Consider the following 7,025-nt stretch of genomic DNA (forward strand, 5'->3'; position numbering starts at 1 on the left):
AAGCAAGGTATCAGGCTACCATCTCCATGGGGCTCTATTGGCTCCCTAAAGATGGTATGGGTATGCCAAAGGCGAGAGGAAACACTTTCATTACGTGTGGAGATAACCCACTTTTCACAGGGTTCTCATTACAAGAATAAAAGACAAACAGACTGAACTTGAGGCCACAGGACAAAATTCAACACATAGAGAGGCAGGTCCTACAGGGCCATGCTCCTCCACTTAGGGATGTGGGGGGGTGACCTCGGGGCCAGGGATGGTGCGGCACCGGGAACCGCTGGGTTGGGGGGTTCTGGCTTGGAGGTGAGTGTGAAGGGTGGCTTGGGCAGGGTGGGTACCCATCCAGGGACTCAGCTGGCAGGCAGCTGGACCAGACCTGGCCCCATAGGGAGGCAGCCTTGTGGTCAGCTAGGGTTACACAGCGATGCTGCAGCCCGGGCCCTGCGTGCCACGCCTTCACCTCCTCTCAGCAGACTGGACATTCATGAAGTGCCAGAAGGGCCCTGGGGCATCCCCGCTTGGTCCTCACAGGGATAATAACAGCACTTGTAGCGGAAACGGTTGCTGGGGCCCCAAAGACCCAAGATGAACAAAATACTGGAATCGAGACCTCCTGCGATGAAGGTCAGTTCCAACATGTCAGTTCCAACCAGAACTGGAGGTCATGTGCTTCACTCAACTCGCCTGACTCCTATCCACCAAACAAGAAGTGTGTCTGCATTTGAGGAACTGCTCCACATCAAGGAATGTCCTTTGATGGACATCATTACATGGACATCACTTGGATGTCTGTTTGATCTCTTGGAAGTTTGAGATGGGCCATTTGCTTTCTCTCCAATTACAGATCCTTACTGTGGTGTGCAGAGCCCTCCATTAATTAGATTAATAGGGAGATTCGTGAAGATAAGTTGAGTTCTGATGAAGAATCCAAAGGATTGGGATTTTGCTTTTAGGTTTTTGATATAATGTTAAATGATTCATCAGTTCAGGATAACACTCAGTGCTCATCACATCACGTGCCCTCCTCAATGCCCATCACCCAGTTACCCCATTCCCCCACACCCCTCCCTTTCTATAACCCTCCGTTTGTTTCCTGAAGTCAAGAGTCTCATATGCTTTGTCTCCCTCTCTGATTTATTCCCATTCAGTTATCCCCCCACCCCTATTGTCCTCTGTACTATTCTTTATGTTCCACATATGAGTGAAACCATAGATAATTGTGTTTCTGTGATTGACTTATTTCACTTAGCATAATACTCTCCAGTTCCATCCATGTTGATGTAAATCGACATAGAAGGATTGGGATTTTGAGCAAATATTTATTTCAGGTAATGAAGTTATCTTTTCAGTGATTAGGCCTCACTCGGGCTTTAGAAACTTAAGGCTAGAAAAGAGAGTATTTAATTGACTTAAATCAAGACATCAAAGAAATTAGCAAGATCAAAGGGAAATCAGTGCCTGAATAAATAAAAACTTACAAATTGGAAACAGAGCTGTATCACTTAAATTTTGAAGCATATTGTAGATGTCTTCATGATAGATTAGATTTCTTTGTCTTAGATTTCTTAAGTGTTTTATAGTGTATATCAAGGCCAAAGCCATTAAAATGAATGCATTAAATGTATATAAGCAGCAGACAATAGCTCCAGAAAGGTCACATATGGAATTATTAATAAAATATAAATAGAACTGAGTTTTTAAATAAACCTTATTTTAGACAGTTCTATATTTACAGAAAAATTGTGAAAATAGTACAGAGAATTCTATGTTATCAATATATTCTGCACCTACCGCTATTATTAACATCTTTAATTAGTATGGCGTGTTTGTTATGACTGACAAACTCATATTGATGCATTTGGAACAAAAGGCCATAGTCTATTACAATTTCCTTAGGTTTACCCATTTATCTATTCCTATTCAGGGATCCCACCTGGGACACCATGTTACAATTACTAGCCATGTCTCCTCAGGCCCTCTTGCTCAGGAAAGTAAGAAGAGTTCTAGAAGGGAACTTCTAGAACAAAGTAACCAACAGCTCCAGAAACCTGCAGTTCAATCTTCCTTAGCGGTGAAGCGCTGAACACTGTTGCTGTGGCCATTTGTGGACAACTTTAGTTTTGTTTAGAGCACCTGTTTTCAGTTCTTTGGGGCACATACCTGGAAGTGGAACTGCTGGATCATAGAGGCATTCTGTGTTTACCTTAATGAGGACTCACCAATCTGTTTCCAGCATCCTGTGCACCATTTCATATTCCCATCAGCCTTGTATGAGAGCCCCACCTTCTCCACAGCCTTGTGAAGACTTGTTACTTTTCATGTTATTGTTGTTGTTATTGTTGTTGTTGCTGTTAGTGCATTCCTAGTGGGTATTAAGTGGTATCTCACTGTGGGTTTGATTTGTATGACAATGGCTATTGATGGTGAGCATCTTTCCAAGTGTTTCTTGACTACTGTACATCTTCTTTGGTGAAATTTCTATACAAGTCCTTTGCCAATTTTTTAATTAGGATATCTTTTTGTTATTGTGTTGTGGGAGTTACTAACACATTCTGGAGACTTGACTTCTGACAAATATATGAATTACAAATGTTATCTTCCATTCAATGGGTTGTATTTTGTCTTTCTTGATAGTGTACAAACATACTGAATTTGGAGAATTCAAATTGATGACCCCCCCTTTTTTTTGCGGTGCTTTGATGTCATATGTAAAGAATCCATTGTCAAATCCAAAATCATGGAGATTTACTTCTATGTTTTCTTCTGAGACTTTTATAGCTATGGCTCTTAAATTTAGATCTTTGGGTTGCGCTGTGCGCCTGCGCCTGGGTGGGGAGGGAGATGCCAGAGCAACCAGGCCTTTCCTTTAGTTTTTCCCTCTCTTGCCCCCGCGGCGGCGCTTGGGTGGGGGACTGGGCGCTGAAGTGGCGAGCTGTCGGGAGGGGCCTGAGTGGGCCCTTCAAGGACCCAAGATTGTCTAAAGCCACAGGGCAAATGGTGGACAATTCACCGTCACAATGGCCAGAAAGAGCGATTTATGGCTTTGTTCTTTTCTTAAGCTCCCATTTTGGCTTCATCCTGTATTTTGTGTGGGCACTTATTACTGAATCTTGGGTAAACTCCTTAGGATTAACCTATTGGCCTCAAAAATATTGGGCAGTTGGATTGCCCATCTAGCTCCTCATTACTATAGTAATTGGTTATGTACTCTTATTTGGAATAAACATGATGGGTACCTCTCCATTCAACTCCATTCATACAATCACAGATAACTATGCTAAAAATCAACAGCAGAAGAAATACCAAGAAGAGGCTGTCCCAGCATTAAGAGATATTCCTATTAGTGAAGTAAACCAAATGTTCTTCCTTGCAACCAGAAGACTTTATGCCAAAACCTAAACTGTATGTAGACTAACACCAAGCATTTCCTATATTTTTTTATGTAATAATTTTCATCATAATTATTTCGACTCTCTCTCTGTACCCAGTAGTGAAACGTAAAAAAAGTAAGTTGATTTCCTTAGATTAAGTTCTATTACTATTATAAATGTTCTTGAGTATTAGTTATTAATGAACAGAATAAATAAAATACTGCATTAAAAAATTTAAATCTTTGATCTATTTTACATTCATTTTTGTATGTAGTATGTGGTAAGGGTCTAATTTCATTCTTTTGTGTGTGGATATCTAGTGGGAATTAAGTGGTATCTCACTTGTTCCAGCACCATTTGTTGGAGAGACCAATTTTTCCACATTAAATTCTCTTAGTACCCATTTGAAAATTAATTGACCATAGATGAGAGATTTATTTCTGGACTCTCAAATATGTTTGATTTATCGGTATATCCACCCCTAGGCCAGTACCACACTCTTGATTACTGTAGCTTTGTAAGTAAGTTTTAGTGAGTATTGAAGTCTGGAATTGTGAGTCCTACAAATTTGTTCTTCTTCGATTGTTTGCATGTTCTGAGTTCCTGTAATTCCACTAAAATTGTAAAATCATCTTTGTGCAAAACAGGAATTTGGGGGTTTGATAGGGATTGAATTTAATCTGTCACTTGCTATGGAGAGTATAGCCTTCCTAACTATTTAGTTCTTTATTTTTTGCTAAGTTAATTAAGATTTAAAAAAACATTAATTACTAATCACAAGTTACTCTATTTTTGTCCTATTACAGAGAAACGATAGTGATAAATATGGGTTTGTTAGTAAACCTGGTTTGTGCTTTATTGAAATATGGTGTTATGTTTCTAAAAACTGTGAAATGTATTCATAAACTGGCTAATCGAAAGAATACTGGCATAAGGAGTGCCTGGGTGGCTCAGTTGGTTAAGCATCTGCCTTTGGCTCAGGTCATGATCTCAGGGTCCTGGGATCGAGCCCCACATCTGGCTCCCTGCTCAGTGGGGAGTCTGCTTCTCCCTCTCCCTCTGCCCTTCCTCCCTGCTTGTGCCCTCTCTCTCTCTGTGTGTCTCGAATAAATAAATAAAATCTTAAAAAAAAAAAAACAAAAACACTGGCATAAGAAACAATTCACAATTGCTTCCTACTCAGTTTTCCCTCTCTTGCCCCTGTGGAAGCAAGAGAAAATAGAAAATAAAGTTCCTAAGAGTTAGGAATTCTACTAAATATAAATTAGGCTCCTAGAAATAATAAGGAACACAATTCTGGGTGCCAGGAAAGTAAGACATGTGGTTTTTTGGGGACAAAAAAAAATATGAGGAATGTGAATATCTATTTTGTTGAGGGAAAAGAAATATAAATTTGTCCTAAAGTGAGGCTGGTTTTGTGAAGAAAGAAAATTTAGCTCAAAATCTAAGTGTATAAGAGAAAGTTGTAGTAAGTTTTTAGAAAAGGAATCTGGAAAGGAAATTTATGTGTGATCAATACTGGTTAAAATTAAGATACATTTAAGTAAATGAATGAATTTTAATATCAAAATATGTGGATGCAAAATTATAATTCCGTTTTCTATTTGTTAACAAGATAAACTTTCCTTGAACTGTTGTTCTGCATTAAAAAAAAAGTTTTAATTCAATTTTAAAGTTATCAGCCTAGACAGAAGTACTCTGTTTTGCCAAAATATTTCCTATGTTTATCAGGACCTTAATTTATATTAAAAACTTGGTTTTTCAAAAAGATTTATTTATTTATTTATTTGAGGGAGAGAGAGGAGAGAGAGAGAGAGAGCACGAGTAAGAGTGGCAGAGGGAGAGAGAGAGAATCTCAGTCAGAATCCACACTGAGCATGGAGTTTGATGTGGGGCTCGATCTCATGACCATGAGATCTGAGCTGAGCTGAAACCAAGAGTCAGAGGCTTAACCAACTGCCCCACACAGATGCCCCAAAAAACTCGATTTTTAATATTAAAAACAACTCTACATTTTGCTTACAACTATGTAACTTAGTGTATTTGCCTTTGATATGTGTTTGTGTTGTGTGTCACGGGAATAACCACATTTCCTTCTCAATTGCCTCATAATGAACTCTAATCCCGTCTTTAGCCATGGCCACTTTCATGTTTTGTCACATACAGTTCCCATTCTACTCCGATGCTACTGCAAATGAATTTTAACTTCAAGGATATTCATGGGGAGGACTTTTGACCAATGTAAGTTTCTGATACCTTCAAGATAGTCAAACTAAAGTAAAAATTTTGAGAACTAATAGAAAAACTGGATTCAAACAGAATAGAACCAATAACATGAAATAATGTACAGAGGTGGGTGATTATAATTTTTGATTTTTTGTTTGGCTGACTTTTCAAAATGTTTTCTTCCTTCATATTTAAGGAAACATCTCTTACACTAACTGATCTATAACAACTTGATAAAATACACATCTGTGAACAGATTAGGTTATCTTTTCTCCCTGCCTGATCACTCCAGAACTCAGAAATTGTCAGTGAGTATTCTCATATTTTTACGGCGGCATGTTTATTAGCATAAGTACAATAAGAATCAGTTTTCCTTGTAACAGCGTATAATTGGAAACATTGGTTATATTATCAATAATTTGACAAGAATATCATATTTGAAAGAAATATGCGTACGCATAATCTCAGATATGACCAGGCAGCTTTAAGGAACTAAGACTGACTTTAGTGAACTAACGCAGCCTCTTGGAAACATCAGCCTGTTAGCACCTGCTTCCACAGTTTCCAGCAGCTCTACCTGGTGAGTCAGGCTCTTCCTGGGGCGCCTGGGTGGCTCAGTCTGTCAAGCAACTGCCTTTGGCTCAGGTCATGATCCCGAGGTCCTGGGATCGAGCGGGAGTCAGGCTCCCTGCTCAGTGGGGAGTCTGCTTCTCCTTCTCTCTCTGCCTGCCACTCCCCTGCTTGTGCTCTCTTTCTCTGCCAAATAAATAAATAAATAATATCTTTTAAAAAAAGAAGTTTATTTCTGGCAGGTTCAGGAACCATAAATACTTTGGGTACCTCAAGAAGAGAGGAATTTCCCCAAGTCTACGGGTGCTGCAGGCAAAGTCTAACAGCAAGTATTCGGCACAAGTGTTGGCTCAGCCTCTGGCCTGGAGGGGCTGCTAAACATTCAATCCAGAGGTTTCTTATAAAAGTTCCACCAAAGCATGTTTTAAAGAGCCTATGTGGTCAACTACTATTCTTGTTGCACTTACGTAAATAATCAGACCAAGTTCTTTTTGAAACTAGACTTATTTTGCAAACAAATTAATGTTAATTTGGCTATATTTAGTAGAAATGAGGATGGTTGTGAAAAAAAACACACGATGTTTTGATAACACTCATATTGTTACAGCCTCTTGTCACTCTATCTGAAGATGATTTGAACATAATATCTAGAAATCTTCTCCACTGGCTACTCTCAGAACTCAGGAACTGCTTTATAATTTGATCCAATCATTAACCATTGTTTTTATTTGTTTCCATAAAAATGCCTCTTGTTCAAGACCTGATTTCTTGGGTTCCTGGGTGGCTCAATCCGTTAAGCATCTGCCTTCGGTTTAGGTCATGATCCCAGGGTCCTGGGATCGAGTCCCACATCTGGCT

At 39.2% G+C, this 7,025-nt stretch overlaps 1 pseudogene; it reads left to right on the plus strand.

Moving 5' to 3' along the window:
- Positions 1-2,934: 2,934 nt before the first annotated feature.
- On the plus strand, positions 2,935-3,399 carry LOC144379746 (phosphatidylinositol N-acetylglucosaminyltransferase subunit P pseudogene; annotated as a pseudogene).
- Positions 3,400-7,025: the final 3,626 nt, after the last annotated feature.

The sequence above is a fragment of the Halichoerus grypus genome, chromosome 13, assembly GCF_964656455.1.
Source record: "Halichoerus grypus chromosome 13, mHalGry1.hap1.1, whole genome shotgun sequence".
NCBI classification, from domain to species: domain Eukaryota; kingdom Metazoa; phylum Chordata; class Mammalia; order Carnivora; family Phocidae; genus Halichoerus; species Halichoerus grypus.